The following is a 17,809-nucleotide window of genomic DNA, read 5'->3' as shown; positions in this document are numbered from 1 at the left end:
AATTCCCCGCAGGTCGTGTCCTTCCTACGCAGGTAGCGTCCTTCCTCCCGGGATTCAGGATCCCGGGTGGGGGAGCGGAGACACGTCTGCAGACCCCTCGCCCAGTGGGGCCGCCTCTGCTCCGCCTCGTCAGAGCTCCGTATTTCTCGGCGGCCGCCAGCTGTACTGTATGTAAAGCATGGGGTGGAAGTCTGATCGCGCGTATTAGTCAGTTACAGAAATTAATAATTTTAAAAACTGGATTCGTTGTACATCGGGAATAGTCTTAGCAGATGCACATCGAGGATATATGTAGCTGAGATACGCCTTTCCGGGGTGGGGATAAAAAGAAAACAACGCAAAAGGCGAACTCCTTCGAGCCGGATTCGAACCAGCGACCTAAGGATGCCTGAGGAGCTTCCACTACAGTCCTCCGCTCTACCAACTGAGCTATCGAAGGAACCACACTGCTCGGTCTCCTCGCAGAGGATGCCATCTCTGCGCGAGGTTGGGCGCGTGTGGGTGCGAAGTTGCTTGATTCGGCCGTGTTGCTCATAGGTCTGTCCCAGCCGCGTCCACTTTTTTTTTTTTTTTTTTTTTAAATAATCCAGCACCCCGTCGGGACTGACATTCAAAGGTCCACTGCCCTGGACGGAGAAGAAAACGGGAGCATCCACTGGTTTGCAAAAAGGAAAATAAAATAAGGAAACATAGGAACGGATAAGAACTTAGCAAGAGCATCTTTTATTATGAGGAACGAATTTACCCAATTTTGACTCAACTTATAAATAGGATTTGAAGTACTTCAATCTGCAATTCTAACAGGATAATTAACAGGAGGAGGAAGAAAGAAGTATAGGGTTAAACTCTCCAAAACCATACTAAAATTTTATTTAATTGACATTAGTCTTTGTAGATAAACTAATCATCACACTAATTATAAATTAATCATAACTAATCATAAACTAATCATCACACTCAGCAAAAACCTATCGATAGGGAGCTAAAACAATGTTTTTAAATTATCTTAACACAAGGTAGAATGTAATGCCATTCAAATACTAGTTAATTTTGCAAAATGTGAGGTTTTAGTCTAGTTTTCTAGTTCAGACAGGAGTGTCTGAATCTCAAAAGGTCTATTACGCTCTTTGTTAATGAAATCGATCCGAAGTGGCAGCCGACATGTTTTATTCTTCACGTTCCATTAAACATCATTACCTTGTCCTATAATGCAGCCATACACATAGGGCAAACGATCCTCCTGGTGCAAGTAGAACACTGAGACCCTCTGTGCACAAAGAAAAATTTCTCTTTTCTGAGAAGGAACTAAAAGCAAGTTGCTCATCACTTAACTTGGCCATTAACCTCCTCAAGTCTTTATGAAACATCTATTTGAAGAGGACTCGGTTGAATGAATTAAACATAAAATTTTGTCTCCTCCCCAAGCCCGATTGACTAAATAAGTTATTTTGTAGAGGTAGTTAATATTCTCCATTTTGTCAAAGTACACCTTTCAAAAAGTTAAATGTATGACCCTTACACAAATGTAAAAAAAAAAAAAAAATTCCTCATTTTGTTCCGCTCCACATTAGAGGAGATTCAGAGGTTAAAAAGACAGAACTTAAGGGAGCTTTGAGGGGCACGGGGAGGGTACAGGCAGTAGATCTGAGGGATTCTGAGGTGTGTGTACAACCTGTATTCTTGTAGGTGAATTCTGATATATATCTATATCAGATATATTATCAAATATATATATCAGACAAAATTATATAATTTATATATAATTATATTTACGTTAAATTATATTCTTTTCTGTATATTTTCAAAATAACATATAACTCAGTGTGAAAACGGCAAGCAGCAGGAAAAGCGTTGGTGTCCCTTTCTCTTTCTCCTTCCTAAGTATTCTTAGGCGCAGGTGGGGGAGGAACTCGAGCCCAGCTCGCCAGCTCTCTGCCCGGCTCGCGTAACGCAGCGAGCGGAGGGCCTGGGCCGCGGGAGTCCGGAGCGCCGGTGGGACGGCTCGCAGACTCCCCCAGAAAACGAAAGCGCTCCGGGGCGCCCCTCGGCCGGAGGGGGTCTCCGTGTGGCCGCGCTCCGACGGCCGTGTCGGGCTCCCACCCGGAGGCGCTAGCCCCCTCTTCCACTTTTCTCGGCTTCCTCACTCGCCCCTGCGTCCCGCTCGCTCCGGGTGGGGTCGTGAGCGGGACTCCGCTCTCCCGCGGGCGGGAGGACACCGCGGCCAGGAAGCGGGGGGCGGGGCGCGCGGGGTCACGTGGCGGGAGGGCGGCGTCACGGGGCGGGAGGGCGGCGTCACGGGGCGGGAGGGCGGCGTCACGGGGCCGGAGGGCGGCGTCACGGGGTCGGAGGGCGGCGTCACGGGGCGGGAGGGCGGCGTCACGGGGTCGGAGGGCGGCGTCACGGGGCGGGAGGGCGGTGTCACGGGGTCGGAGGGCGGTGTCACCGGGCCGGGGGGCGGGGCCACGTGTATGTGTACCTATATATCACATCTGTATCCACTCACCTGTCGATGGACTGGGTTGCTTCCCTATATTGGCTATTGTAAATAATGCTGCTATAAGTGTAGGGGTGGATATCTTTTCAGATTAGTGTTTTCATTTTCTTTCGGTTAATACCCAGTAGTGAAATTACTGGGTCACATGGTATTTCTATTTTTAATTTTCTGAGGAAACTCCACACTGTTTTCCACAGTGGTTGTACCAGTTTGCATTCCCACCAACAATGCATGAAGGTCCCTTTTTCTCCACATCCTCACCGACACTTGTTATTTCTTGTCTTTTTTATTCTAGCCGTTCTGACTGGTATGAGGTGGTATCTCATTGTGCTTTTGATTTGCATTTTCCTGATGAGTAATGTTGAGCATTTTTTCATGTGTTTGTTGGCCATTTGTATGTCTTTGGAAAAATATCGATTTGGGTCCTCTGCCCATTTTTAATCAGATTATTTGGTTTTTGGGTGTTGAGTTGTGTAAGTTCTTCATATATTTTGGATACTAACCCCTTATCAGACATAGCATTTGTAAATATCTTCTCCCATTCAGTAGGCTGCCTTTTCATTTTGTTGATGGTTTCCTTCACTGTGCAAATGCTTTTTGATTTGGTGTATTCCCAGTTGTTTATTTTGCTTTTGTTTCCTTTGCCTCAGGAGATGTATCTAGAAAAATGTTGCTCAGTCCCATGTCAGAGAAATTACTACCTGTATTTTCTTCTAGGAGTTTTATGGTTTCCTGTCTCACATTTAGGTCCTTAATCCATTTTAAGTTTATTTCTGTGTATGGTATAAGAAGATGGTCCAGTTTCATTCTTCTGCATGTTGCTGTCCAGTTCTCCCAGCACCATTTACTGATAGATTAATTGGCCATATGTATGTGGGTTTATTTCTGGGTTCTTTGCTCTGTTCCATTGGTCTATGTGTCTGTTTTTGTGCCAGTACCATATTGTTTTGATTACTACTGCTCCGTAGTATATCTTGAAGTACATGTGTTATAATATGTGATAGATCTTGAAATGTGAAATATATGGGGTTGTGATACCTCTAGCTTTGTTCTTTCTCAAGATGGCTTTGGCTATTTGGGGTCTTTTGTCATTCTCTACACATTTTAGTGTATTTTGTCCTAGTTCTGTGAAAAATGCTGTTGGTGTTTGAGGGATTGCATTAAATCTGTAGATTACTTTGAGTAGTATGGACATTTTAACAATATTAATTCTTCCAGTTGATGAGCACGGAATATCTTTCCATTTGTTTGTGTCATCTTCAATTTCTTTCATCAGTGTTTAATGGTTTTCAGAGTGCGGGTCTTTTACTTCCTTGACTAAGTTTATTTCTAGGTATGTTATTCTTTTTGGTGAAATTGTAAATTGAATTATTTTCTTAATTTCTCTTTCTGCTACTTCATTATTAATGTTCAGAACACTTAGGCCACTTCTGAATCCTGTCTTTTACTAGCTGTGTGACTTCTCAAACTTCCTTGGGTCCTGTGCAAAATGGGGATGATGATAATAAAGATAATACAGATCCTTAGGGGTATTATTGCGAATATGAAATGAAATAGCATTTGTAAAGCAAAGTGTATGGGGTGCACTGCTCAGTCCCACCCCCACCAGCTCAAGCAGGGGAACCCTCACAGGGGGGCTTTGACAGGTTTTCATCTGGGCCCCACCTTTCAGTAATTCAGAGTGGAACGTTCAAGAATACACCATATGAAGCATAAGGGCAACAGTTTAATCCTTAAAACAACAGGTCCCAAACAATGTCACAAAAAATACAGGTACATAGAATTTAGACTACCTAAGTGATCAGATTTGAGTAAGATTAATTAAGGAAGCCCTCCTAGATGGAATGAAATTCTCTAGACAGGAATTTTGAAGAGGAGATTGATAAAAAACACTCTTGACAAAAGTAGAGACATTTTTCATGGATTCGAGGATCATGCATATATATGTGAGCAAGGTATTAAAGTTACTTGATATTTTTTTTTTACATTGGCCTCAGTAGTCATAATTGAATGGAAAGTCAGCTATTGGAGTTTTGAGACTAACATTAAGGAAAAGCAACGGTACATACACAACAGTGACCTTTTTTTTTTTTTTAAAGATTTTATTTATTTGACACAGAGAGAGCAACAGCGAGAGAGGGAACACAAGCAGGGGGAGTGGGAGAGGCAGAAGCAGGCTCCCCACCGAACAGAGAGCCCGATGCAGGGCTTGATCCCAGGACCCCGGGATCATGACCCGAGCCGAAGGCAGACGCTCAACGACTAAGCCACCCAGGCACCCCAACAGTGGCCTTTATATTCACAAACAAGTATCGGGCACTGACTATCCAGGTATTGTGTGTGCTAAGTGCCTGGAACACACAGCAATAACTAAGACAGTCTCCGTCCCCAGAAACTGTCAAAATTTAAAAGCTCAAAGAATGAGTTTGAGTAGGTCATGGAGTTAGTGGTTGTAGCTTTGAAGGTTTGACTCAGAATGTGTGACATTTAAGTTAATGGAATAACTTAATAAAAGTATAAATAAAAGTATGTTCTATTGGGTGCCTGGGTGGCTCAGTTGGTTAAGCGACTGCCTTCGGCTCAGGTCATGATCCTGGAGTCCCTGGATTGAGTCCCGCATCGGGCTCGCTGCTCAGCAGGGAGTCTGCTTCTCCCTCTGACCCTCCCCCCTCTCATGTACTCGCTCTCTCTAATTCTCTCTCTCTCAAATAAATAAATAAAATCCTTAAAAAAAAAAAAGTATGTTCTATTAATGTAAACTTTTTTTTTTTTTTTTTTTTAGAAAAAGTCCTAGAATTCTTTGAACTCTAGACTCCAGTTGATTAGGCACAGATGTGCTGAGACACAGGTAGTGAAGATGACTGGCCGAGGCAAAACTAAACTAATCCTGTTTGCCACACAGGCCCTGCCTTAAGGTAGGTCGTTTCGCCTCTGGTGTGCTGTATAGGGTGGCTGCAAATATCTCACATGAAGACTGTCATAAGATGTTTAAAATACCAACAGATGTAAGTATTTCCAGGAGTTTCTCGAAGTAAAATTTAACATTTTTTTCCCTTGAGGTTTTTGGGTTTTTTTGGGTTTTTTTTGTAACTTCTTCCTCCCTGATTTCCGGAAGCAGTATTCTATACTTGGAAATATAAGATTGAAGAAGGGAAAAGCTGAGAGTTAGGAATGTAAGAAAATGTAAGAAAAGTAAAGGAAAAGTCTATAAAACTTTGCCAGACATTAGATAACCATCTGGAAAAAGAATTTAACCTGCCCAAGTACCTGATAGTACTAGGCATCACACACCCTTTACCGACTGAGGTCAGGGACCCTCTGTGCCGATGTGTTTATAGTTGGCTCTCGAGCATAGAGCATAGTGCCTTCAGTGTGGTGAGGTCTTTATAAGTGGTCATTGTTGTTATTAGTGCTTCATAAAGAAATTTTAGTGAATAAAAGAATGGTCACAGGTAGCTCTCGTGACACTTTATGAGGTAGGAATCTTCTCAAAGAGGTCAGTTGTCCAAGAGTTTATTGCTATGAAACATAGTCACGGTCTATGCTGACATCAGACAATCTGCGTGATACCTTCACCTGTTGATGCTGAACACAGCAACTACACACACAAGGAGAATCGGGGTCTGGCTGCCTGCTCTGGAAAAAAGGTACAACGTAGAGAACTGGTAGAGGACTTTGAGTTGCAGACAAGTTTGGTGAAAGGTAACTGAAGGCTGAATGTGAGAACTCATTATCCGATTGTCCCCAGTCCTCTGGGCTACGTCGCTTTTCATACAGTCCGCCCCCCAGATAATGCGGGGACTTCTCCCTCCAGAAGCCTTATTACAACATGGCTCCCCTCAGGCCTTTCCCGACTCCTGGTCCCACCTCACCAGGCAGCCCCGTGACCCTGGCCAAGCTTGTTATAGCTGGAACAGGTACCCCCCCCCCTTTTTTTTTAACACCTACTGAGTCATTAGCCAAGATCTGTGGAAGGCAATTTCTTGTCTCCTACTTGGATTCTTGTAGGTATTAGGGAGAGGTATCCCTTTTCTGACCTCCTTTTATTTTACTGTTTTCCCTTTCTGAAGCCTACTTTGAATCTGTTATTTCTGCATTGAATGCTGATTATATTTCAAATGAGAACACATGTTCCTAGAAGGGTACCTATGGAGGGACCTTCCCAGACATAGTGAACTTTTTTGGATACTATTTCTTCCACTCAGATCCTAGGATTATTCACAGAAGCGTTAAGCAATGGGGGCGGTGCTTTATCCTTAATGAGACTGGTGTGTGACGGGCTCGAAAGAAAGAATGTTAATTTAATCTTTACACTGCAACACGAATGGATTGATTTCCTTGTTCTTTGTTACAGGACGGTTGCGGCCTCTTTCCCAGAGGCTCTACCCTGGAATGCAGTCATGTGCGCAGAAGATCTCTGAAAATGGCTGAGGTCATTCGTTACATTTTCCTCTTTATCTCCTGTTCAGAAAATGATACTGTCTTTTGTTCCTGGAATGCCTAGGCACCCCGGAAATCCAAACATCAAGCAGAGGCTATAGGGTGAGGAAAGGGACTTCAGGCTTTACAATAAGACTTGGGGCTTCTTAATATCCACAACATGTGGTCTGGAAATCCTCAATGGTCATTCTGTCTAGTAGGTAGAGTATCTGTATGAATCAGATATAAGGTCTTTGTTCCTTTGATTTTACTTGGTAAACGCTGGTGATTTCTTAACTATCCAATCCTGTCACCATCACCTATTTTTAAATCAGTCACACCAAGTCCCTTCATTTCCTAGGGCCAGACAGTTAAAACACAGCTGAGGATTTAATTCTCATCAAATCAGATACATTCACCCACTAGGTGGAAGACAACCTTCTTGAAGGCACAGACTATGTTGTGTGTGTGTTTTCATTTTAAGTATCCAACACGAGAAAGGCACTTACTATAACTGTGTTCATCAGTTGATTTGAAAGATTCATTGCCTTGTTAAAGGAGACTTGGAAAATAGTCAAGGTTCAGTGTACCCTTCTAGGAAAGTTACTTCTTGTTCATGCATTTTATATTGACTCGTGATTCTTGGTTTCATTGTGTATATAATGACAATAACTCCAAACACTAGGGAGTCCATCTAGTTTAAACCATGTGATTCCCTGTGCCTGACTTACAGGTGTGACTGCTCTAAATAGGGAAAATACAGAAGAGTTTCAGAACTAAATATAACCTCACACGGAGCAAGTGATCTATTAATGACAATATTCAGGCTCCTGGGTAAAGAAAAAAGGAATGTTTGGTTGGGACAGGATGGAGAGTGGTAATTTGTGGTGACGCCATCATGCCCAGAAGTGGGCATCTCCATGTGGTGTGGACATTCCAGGGTTTGAGGCAGCCGGGGCGGGGGGGGGCAGACAGCAAGAAATATCAGGTGTTCACAACAACATAAGTAATGTTAGCATCTAATTCCTTTTGCTCTGATTATTCACTAGCCAACCTTTCGTATGAATATTATCTTCCCAAATTTGAGGGCAATTATAAAACACACACACATTGGGCCACCGAAGTTTGTTTCTTGGTCCAAGTTTATAACGCTGGCACTCTGACTTCAAGTGATTCTTGACTGTCCTTCACAGCCACCAGGCAGGCCCTGGGACAGCCTTCCAGGTATACCAGAAATCCGGTCACTTCCCCACTCCTGCCCTGTGACCACTCTGGTCTGACTTGACACTTTTGGTCACCAGGAGCCTCCTAACAGGTGTCCTTGTTTCTGCCACTGTCCCCTTAAGATCTTTTCTCAACTCAACAGCCAGAGTTACCCTTTAAAAGGTAGATTAGGGGCGCCTGGGTGGCTCAGTCGTTAAGCGTCTGCCTTCGGCTCCGGTCATGATCCCGGGGTCCTGGGATGGAGCCCCACGTCGGGCTCCCTGCTCGGCGGGAAGCCTGCTTCTCCGGGAAGCCTGCTTCTCCCTCTCCCACTCCCCCTGCTTGTGTTCCTGCTCTCGCTATCTCTCTCTGTCAAATAAATAAATAAACTCTTTAAAAAATAAAATAAAAAATAAAAGGTAGATTAGATCCTGTTACTCTTCTGCACAGAAACTTCAGAGACTTCCTGTCTCACCCAGTTCAAAGTCCTTACAAAGCCTGTGAGGCCTCCCATGTCATGTTTTTTCCTCCACCCCCTACTCCTTTCTCGTCGAACATTCTGTCCTAGCCACACTACTGCAGACGTGCAGTTGCCTTCAGCTCTGCCTGATTCCTCTATTTAGAAACTTGTGAAAATAACCTCGTGGCTCCTCTGTGCTCAGATGTTACCTTTAGGACGCCTAACCCGACAACCCTGTTTGCTACTGCAACATGCCTCCCCTGTTCCCAGCACTCTGACCACATTCTAACATCAAGTTTAGTTGACTTGTATGTTTATTTGTTGTTGTCTGCCTCCCTCCAAAGAATGAAACGGGCAGGGATCTTTGTTGGTTCACTGATAAATCCCAAACACCCAAAACAATGACTGACACATAGGAGTGATCAATACATGTGTGGGATGAATAAATGGCTGAGTATGTTTCATTTGGGTCATCAGGACCTCATCCCTCCAGAGTTTATCTGAACTGGGAAGAGGGAGGGAGAGAGAGAGGCAGAAAAACCCATAACGTCAAGTTTGTGAACCCAAAAGCTACACATCTAGATGCAGTGTCTCCCGTAAGATATTCGCTCCCCATGGAATTCTAGCCTGACAAGGCAGCCAACTTGCCATTTCCATCATGTTAGAATAGGAAGAACCACCTCAAAAGCACTGGTTTCTAAACCATCAGAGATTCAGCTTCATGGGGGCTGAGATGGGGCCCAGGAATCAAATTTCTGAAGCTCGCCAGGTGATTCACCTGTAGAACCAGATTTGGGTTCCCAAGTTAGAGCATTTCCATTGGATTGTCCTGAGGCCTGAAGAGAACATTAGGACAGTGTTAGCGAAGAGAGAGGACCTCATCTGGCTAATTGTGCTTGTAGGATCAATGAAGAGGTATGTATGTGTGTGCTTTCTCTATTGTGCCATGGGTTTTTTGGTCAATGAATGCTAGTGAACCCAGGAAAGCTTCAAAGGAATGATAAAAGAAGACATACATGGTGGAATTTTCGCAGAGGGACAGGGAAATCTCACAAAAAAGTCTTGGTCAATTTGACCATGGGAATGATTTTCAAGCCACTCAGTAATAGCAAAATCCACGCCTAGCTGGGATAGTACTGCGCATGCGCAGAGCTGAGCCGCCCTCGTCCACACCCGGCACCGATTTGTAGGAGTAAAAGGGTACACGGTAGGCACGAAGTGAACGAACACCGGTGGCTGGACAGGGCAGGTTTTTTCGAGAGGGTGGGGAGTTCAGACGAGTTGGAGGCAGAAATGCAGTTTGGATTTTGAAAAATAAGCCTAAATCTTTAGATTTTATTTTGTAGGCAATTGCAATGTGTTGTGGGTTGTTTGATTCTTCCATTTGTCATATATGAAGGGAAGAAAGGTTGGAAACAGCATTATCTCTTAGGAGGCACGTTTTGCTGTCTAGGTGTGGGTGAACAGGAACCGAACAGGTGTGTGAGGTAGTGGTAATAGAAAATTCATCTCCCAATAAAATCCGACGAAATCAGAGAGGGAGACAAACCATAAGAGACTCTTAACTCTAGGAAACAAACTGAGGGTTGCTGGAGGGGAGGGGGGGTGGGAGGGATGGGGTAACCGGGTGATGTAATGAGCACTGGGTGTTACACCCAACTGATGAATCACTAAATTCTACCTCTGAAACAAACCCTCCAAAAAATTAAGAAAAAAAAAAAAAGAAAGAAAGAAAAGAAGTGACACTTGCTTGGGCCAGAAAGTGGAGTCGCCATTCTCAAAACTCTGGTGGACATTTGCTGCCCATGAAACTGCTCCCTGTGTTTGAATTGTTTTCTCCACCTTCAGACTTTACCTTTTCCAACATCTCTGCATCCTTCTCCCCCTATCCTAAACCCTTTTTCGTGGGAGTAGTGCTTCAAATCATCCGAGGAGTTTAAATATACAGAGCCCGTGGCCTACCACAGACTTGTATTAAAATTTCTAATAGGCCATAAAAATGCCTTCCCGCCAGGGGGCGACCAGCCTATACTCTGCAATTTTAAGAGAGCAGGTCGGAGTAGCTCAGCGGAGCGGGTGAGCTGTAGCCACTCACCGTCATTCCGAAATTCCATACCTTAAAAGTGTTGATCTCCAAAATTCCTCTTGTTTGACGGCGGTTTGGGACGTCGCTTCTTAGTGTGTAGAGATTCAGTTAAGAAAAACCACGGCAAGAGAAAGTGAAAATGCACCGCCCAACGTGGGGCTCGAACCCACGACCCTGAGATTAAGAGTCTCATGCTCTACCGACTGAGCTAGCCGGGCAGTTAAGAAACGGCTTCCCCCAATTTATTATGAGGACGTACAAATTCTTCTTGAACCCGCTAGGAATGCGGGATTCTAGATTTTGTCTAATTTTTTTTTCTTTTTTTTTTTGTCTTATAAGGAGGATGACATGAAAGGCAAAACATATAAGCATCATCTGAATTTTTTTGTACTTCTCCACCATCAAAGCTTACACACACAGAAAAGGGAGGGGAGGTGCCAATTCATTTTAATATAAAATATTTGACAACCCCTGAAATACAGGATCCAATGATTTTTTTTTATGTTTTGTCTACCACTGACTGCAGAAGTTCATAACAGATGCTAAACAAATATGTGCTTAATGAGTGTACCAACAGTATCTGCAGGAGGCGAGAGAAAGCGCCCCTTCCCAGTAAGGAAGCAGAACCCCAATTTCCTGAAAGATGGGGGAATAGTCAACGCTATGGTAACATGGAAAGCCGAAATCTCTTGTACATGGGTTGCCAAAACTCCAAATCTACAGTTCACTGTTTTATTTTTCCATAAAAAAGTGATGCATGAATGGTGGATGACATTGAATTGAGACGTGACCAGCGTCTTCCTATAGTTTCACACGATCACAACCGTGGAGTTGGAATGTCTAGAAGAACCAGAAACTTCAACCTTTGCAAGAATCACTTTAGAGTTGATGGAACGCGGAATAAAAGGTAATATTGAAAAGTGCTTGCTTCTTTTAAGTAGGAGTTAGTTACCATGTTACTTACTGGGATCGAGCGCATGTGCAGCCTACGCGTTCCCACATGAAGGTGTAGCAGGTGAATGGGGTGGAAGCTGTATGCGTTTGTGTTGTGTGAGTTTAACGCTGAGTTAGTAAAAATTAAGTGATGGGAGGGCGCCAAAAGGCGGGCTCGTCCGGGATTTGAACCCGGGACCTCTCGCACCCTAAGCGAGAATCATACCCCTAGACCAACGAGCCACACGTGCTGGCCCTCTCTCTGAATATATTAAATATTTAGTAAATTTCTTTTTTGTACTTCATTCATGTTTAGGTGCATGTAACTACAACCGACCTTTACTTTGACTCTCCCTCCCTCCTTTCTATTGTTAAAACCGGGAAAACGGGGCTCCCAGCCCTTCCCCGGCTTTTCTCGTGACCCAGTCCTCGTAAGGGGCGTAGGAAGCCTCGCTTGCTCCGCAAAGGCCGAGACAGCGGCGGCGGCTGTCCAGACAGCAGAAGCCGGTGCTCCGCGCCCCTGCCCGGAGTCGGCGCGCGGGGGCGGGGCCCGAGCGGCCCCCCAGCCCCGCAGCGCGAGCCAGGCCGGCCGCTCGCAGGCAGGCCACCCCCGGCGAGCTGTCGGCGGGATCCCGGGGTTCTTCACGCCCAGAGCGGTCGCGTGGGAGCCCCTCAACGGGACCGAAAGCGGGGGTTCGGGAATGAATAAAGGAAATCAGCTGTGCCAGGAAGACGGGGACACAGAGTCAGGGAGCCGAGAGCCGGCTTCGGTGGAAAATGAGGGGGACACAGGAAACGGCCGGAACAGCGGCGCTGCGGCGTCGGGCCCGCGGCGCGAGGGGGCGCTCCTTCCTTCCCCGCGAACATGCTTGCGTCTGGACGGATTCCTCCCCTGCGCCGCGTGCTGCCGGACCCGAGCCCGAACCCTCCGCGGAGCAGTCAGCAAACGAGCCCCGCCTTCTCTTCTCACACCTGTTTCCGGGCTATTTCGAGGGGCAGTGTTCGGACACCGCACAAACGGGTGACACGCCTTCTAATGAATTTAATCACCCCTAAGGGGACCTGCGGCTTTTCTGCTGCTCCGCGCAAATTGCCGAGCACGCTGGCTTGCCAAGAGGGTTCTCGGAGCTCTCCTCGGATGGTTCGGACTCGTGGCAAAACGTTGCCTGTGGGGACACGGCGGGCTGCCTGGCCTCAGACGGTGATCCTCCTTTTCCACCCGAGAAGAGCCAAGGCTACTACTCAAGGCGAGGGGATGGAAAACGAAGCACGTGGCCCGTACGGGGATCGAACCCGCGACCTTGGCGTTATTAGCACCACGCTCTAACCAACTGAGCTAACCGGCCAACTGCGTGAGAGTCGCTTCCAAAGTCTTGATAGGAAGGTATTCTTGTTATTGTTGCTTTTTACTCCGCAAGCTGCATGGGGTAACCGAGCTGCTGACTTTGCCCCCACCGAGCTAGGCTTCGTCCTTTTCCCAACACTTGTCCTATTTTTTTCGTGCCATGACGCGGCAACGAGGCGCTGGCAATACCCCCTAATCCCCTCTCTGTATTTTTCAGGCCAAGGTTATCTCTGCCTTTGAAGGCCAGCCAGATACTACAAACAGCCTGTCATTAATGGTCCCGGGCTGATTTCCAGGCTGCTCTGCTTCGGCCATCTCTCCCTTGGGTGTTTTTATCCACGTTTCCAGTTTTATTGGTTTCAGATAAAGATATTCCCAGTATCTTGGAGTTATTCTGTTTCCCTCTCTAAATACACAATTCTAAATGCAGTGGGTACAAGAACACCGCAGGAAATTGAGGAAGAGGAGGATACGAAGTCTAATGATTCCATGATTTAAAAACATAGTTTCTGATTGTGTAGATAAAACAACCTGGAGATGCCGGGGATCGAACCCGGGGCCTCATACATGCGAAGCATGCGCTCTACCACTGAGCTACATCCCCGACCTACAGCCGGTATCTTTATAACTCTTCCCAGTTCTTTGAATCCTATTTTTGACCCCAGCACATAGAGGACTTTTTGAACGCTGAAATTAAATTTTCCTTTACCTATTCAGCAAAATCATGAAATGGTTAAAGGGATCACATTAGTGTTCCAAGTAGAGTAAGTCTTCCAGCCATCGGACCCTTGTCAAGCACTTAAGCTGGAGACCAAAGGATGGAACCAAATACCTAGAAATCTGATGAGAAAAAGGGGAGGGGGACTCTACTTTAAAAGCTTCTTTCTCACTATATGCTATCTAAGTCAAATTTAAATAAAAATTTGAAAATAAAATAAAAAGCTTCTTTCTTTCCTTTTTTTCTTTTAAGACAAGTGAGGGGTACTGCAGCCATGTTAGGCGGACTACAGGCTGATAAGACCACTGGGAAGTTGCAGTTGAATTGAGAGACAAGTAGAAGAGAACTGATGGGAAGTGTCTCACAACATGGGATATTTATTTACTTGAAGATAAATTGGCTGAAGAATTAACAACCTAAGAAAAGTCTTGCACCTAGATAAAATGGATCCTAGTAACACATGGGGCTCTCACCCACATGGAGCAGAAGGTTTTCTAGGGTCACAGTTTGCCTTGGGACTCAGGGCGTCCAGTGCTAAAACTGGGAAGTGTTAGTTACCCCACTGCCCTCTAGTCCACTCCCAGAATCCAGAATTCCCAGCCCAAAGCCTTAAATGGGCTTCCAGAAGGATGCAGTCTCTGGAGCACAAGGCTGGGAAGAGGAGGGAAGAGTGGGTCAGCAGCAGGCCTCCTGCTTTCCTTTGGACACGTGGTCCTAGCCCTGGAAATGTTAGGGGGCCCTAGTGTTTACAGGGCATGTGTTCAGTGATCAGTAGAATCTCATGCCCAAAATGTACAGGTACAGAAGGACACCGATTGAGAAGATGATTATGTAAACAGAGATGCCTAAATAAACCTGAGATTGGTTTTGTGGCTTTTTTTAAAATAAATCCTTAAGTTTGAATTTTATCATGGAAGTTTCCACAGTATATTGTTCAGAAAATTAGAAACGCCATAATAGATGCCAAATTATAAAGAACAGGAGACGGAAAATAAACCCCAAATTCAAGGCAGTGTTTATCTGGGAAGATGAAGAGACAGGACCCTGGGGGGACAAATGAATGTTGGTAATTATCTTTCTAAACTGAGAAATGCACCCATATTTACATGTGCACAGTATTCTAATTACTTTTCTTAAAATGCATACATGATTTAAGATGTGAACCACCAAGGACACTGGGTATACGGGAACTCTGTATATTTTTGCAATTTGGTAAATCTAAAATTACTCAAAAATTAAAAGTTTACTTAAATAAAAAGATTAATAAATAAATAAAGACAGCTGAGACCCAGCAAAAAATCAAACCGCTCTCTGTTTCTCGACCCATACTCAGGAGTCCAAAGTGCTGCCTAAAACCTTAGAAGCACCAGCAATGGATCAGCTTCCTTTTGAAAGTGCTCTATTTGAGCCCAAATGTAGAATCTTTGAGATATGTCTCTGGGAAGCCTAGGAACTGAAGGCCAGCATTCTGTAGTTCTTGACTGCACTGAAGTCTATACGGTACAGTATATATCTATATATATAGTATTGATCTGTACATATAGTGTATAGCTATACTTTATGTAGAAAAATAATTTGGGGCAATATTATATTTAATATAATATGGTTAGATCTTGGTATTAAAGAAGACCTTCCTTGTGACTGAATTTCTATGCTGATTAGTGTATTTACAAGCATTTTCTGAATGAGCAGTTCTGAGCCAGAATCATAGGTCAAACCTGTAAAATAATTTCAAGTTTGTAGATAAATCAACTACAGTTGATGTGTCCAAAATGCTCCCCATGAGCCCGGATAGCTCAGTCGGTAGAGCATCAGACTTTTAATCTGAGGGTCCAGGGTTCAAGCCCCTGTTCGGGTGTTAGCACTTTTCTTCCCTTTTTCCTGCATTTTTAACCCAGCAAATAGTAACAGGAAATAAGATAATCTCAAATCACAGGCTGATTTCACTACAAAATAAGAAGGGATCCCGAGCATGGCATAGATATCATAACCTAGGACCTGTTCAGAAAACAGAAGGGCCTTTTAGTAAGGTGGCTAGAAACTGCAGCACACAAACGTTTCGTCTAGAGCACAAGTAACAATGGCCACAAATTATCAAAAAGTCAAACTCTTATTTGAAAAGCCACAAAAAAACAGAACTGCTCCCTCTGCCCTACACTGGAGTAGGCTCTCCTTTCCGATCCTCTGCTTTGCTCAGCCCTGGGGATGCCCACGTAAACCACAGGGGTCGTGGTGCCAACACTTCGAGCTCAGGGCCAGTGGCAGTGGCTTCCAAACTTTTGTGGCCATGGCCAGTTTGAACTTGAGTTTACATCTGGACCCAGACACACAAATGTAGCAGGAACAAAATTGCCTAAATTACCACTTACTCTCACACATGCACTGCATTGTGATGTTTCAGATTCCATCCTATTCTTTACCGGGCTGGGAGCTACCCGCCATTAAACTAATTTTACATCCCCCTCATTGGGAAACACTGGGCTTAGAGTCATCATAAAGATGCAATGTAACATAGAGTACAGCGTGATGGGGTCCTTTGCCGAGTAACCCGCCTGCCCTGCCCCTTCCCCTAAATCCCAGGCCCCTTCTTAGAGTGACCCCAAACCCCAAGTCCCCTGAGCACATTGGTACTGGCACCATCTCTGCCCTGCTAGGAACCACTGAAGAAACAGGACGTGGCGGCCCTTGACCGAGACCTCATTGGTCATTGCCCGAAGCAGAATTTTCATCCTACTGGGTCCAGAAGGTAACAGAGAAAGTGGATCTTACACTGCTATGAAAAATCATCAAAGTAGGGTGCCTGGGTGGCTCAGTCGTTAAGCGTCTGCCTTCGGCTCAGGTCATGATCCCAGGGTCCTGGGATCGAGCCCCGCATCGGGCTCCCTCCCTAGCGGGAGGCCTGCTCTCCCTCTCCCACTCCCGCTGCTTGTGTTCCTGCTCTCACTATCTCTGTCTCTGTCAAATAAATAAATAAAATCTTAAAAAAAAAAAATCATCAAAGTAGCTACAAAACCTCTGAGAAACAAGGACAGAACACTCCTTGTCAGCTGCCTTGTTGCCACAGTGCAGCATGGTGACCTCATAATATGAGGGCCTGGAGCTCCATCCTCAGAGACAGGATAGCATTTTGCAGGAAAAAAACCCCCAAACCGCAGAAGTGATCCAATGTGATCGTGACTGTTATTGCCACTAGAGTCATGGGAGCAATATCTTCTTGAAGCGCCCATCACTTCATGAAAGCTTTTCCTGCCTGGTTGGCCGGTCCACTTGGGTTGTGACCCCATGGTTTCTTCACAATGCTCAGAGCTTTTTTGAAAGGAAAGAAACCTCCATTAACTTTAATTAAACAGAACAGGGCAACTGTCTTTCACAACCTTTTAAAAACAAGCGGTGGGAGGGAGTCACAAAATTAAATATTAATTCCAAAATAATCCCAACATGTTCTCAGAGAGTGTGCTAAGCAGTAAAATAATCAATGGTGAGCGGCTACACTGTTCAAGACGACAGAGGGCTTACCAGTATATCAGTGTGCATAATTAGATGAGAGTTAAAAGATTCCCTTTCTTTTCTCAGTCTTGAGGGGAAGCGTGGGACAGAAGGAGACGACAACCATTTCCACTTGTCCATTCTGGATCTTAATGGGCTGAAACCCCAGCCCTACTGTGCTGTTATCTGTGCTCCAACAACAGGGGTCCACCTGGCTGCAATTGGTCGGCTGACAGACTTGCCAAGAATGTTACTCCAATTCCAGGAGGCAAGGGACGTATATAGTAGATCATCATAACATGGCACTGGATTAAGGAAACAGACACATGGTATTTCCATTCTACACTATTGTCCCGATCTCTAAACCTGTCTCCATTAACCTTCAAACACCTAAAACTCAGCTAGTGCTAATCATTTGCTTTACCAGACAAAGCCAAATGTGTGACTGGCACCCACCACTCAAGAAACCCAGCTACCTTGAGGTGGGTGCCCAGAGGAAAGAGCTACTAGAAGTTTCCCTGGGTCACTTACCCTTCTATTGGGCAGGTGAGTTCAAGCAAACATTCAGATTTAAATCTCCCAGGCCATGCTTCTTTAAAAAAAGAAGAAAAGGGAAGGGGAAGGGGAAGGGGAAGGGAAGGGGAAGGGAAGGGGAAGGGAAGGGG

At 45.0% G+C, this 17,809-nt stretch overlaps 1 protein-coding gene and 6 non-coding genes across 7 annotated transcripts in view; 2 read left to right on the top strand and 5 right to left on the bottom strand.

The window, feature by feature from the left end:
- Positions 1-17,809, top strand: part of LOC123325518 (histone H2B type 1-C/E/F/G/I) — a 388,315-nt gene that overhangs the window by 214,395 nt on the left and 156,111 nt on the right. The window lies entirely within an intron of this gene.
- Positions 351-439, bottom strand: TRNAY-GUA. The gene is given in 2 exon segments: positions 351-386; positions 403-439. It is a non-coding gene; the product is annotated as a tRNA-Tyr (tRNA).
- On the bottom strand, positions 10,808-10,880 carry TRNAK-CUU. Its single transcript has one exon. It is a non-coding gene; the product is annotated as a tRNA-Lys (tRNA).
- TRNAP-AGG lies at positions 11,767-11,838 on the bottom strand. The gene has a single exon. It is a non-coding gene; the product is annotated as a tRNA-Pro (tRNA).
- TRNAI-AAU lies at positions 12,868-12,941 on the bottom strand. The gene has a single exon. It is a non-coding gene; the product is annotated as a tRNA-Ile (tRNA).
- On the bottom strand, positions 13,473-13,544 carry TRNAA-CGC. Its single transcript has one exon. It is a non-coding gene; the product is annotated as a tRNA-Ala (tRNA).
- On the top strand, positions 15,444-15,516 carry TRNAK-UUU. Its single transcript has one exon. It is a non-coding gene; the product is annotated as a tRNA-Lys (tRNA).

Source organism: Neomonachus schauinslandi, chromosome 8, assembly GCF_002201575.2.
Source record: "Neomonachus schauinslandi chromosome 8, ASM220157v2, whole genome shotgun sequence".
Classification (NCBI taxonomy): domain Eukaryota; kingdom Metazoa; phylum Chordata; class Mammalia; order Carnivora; family Phocidae; genus Neomonachus; species Neomonachus schauinslandi.
Note: the sequence above shows the minus strand (reverse complement) of the source record. Positions and strands in the feature narration are given on the sequence as shown.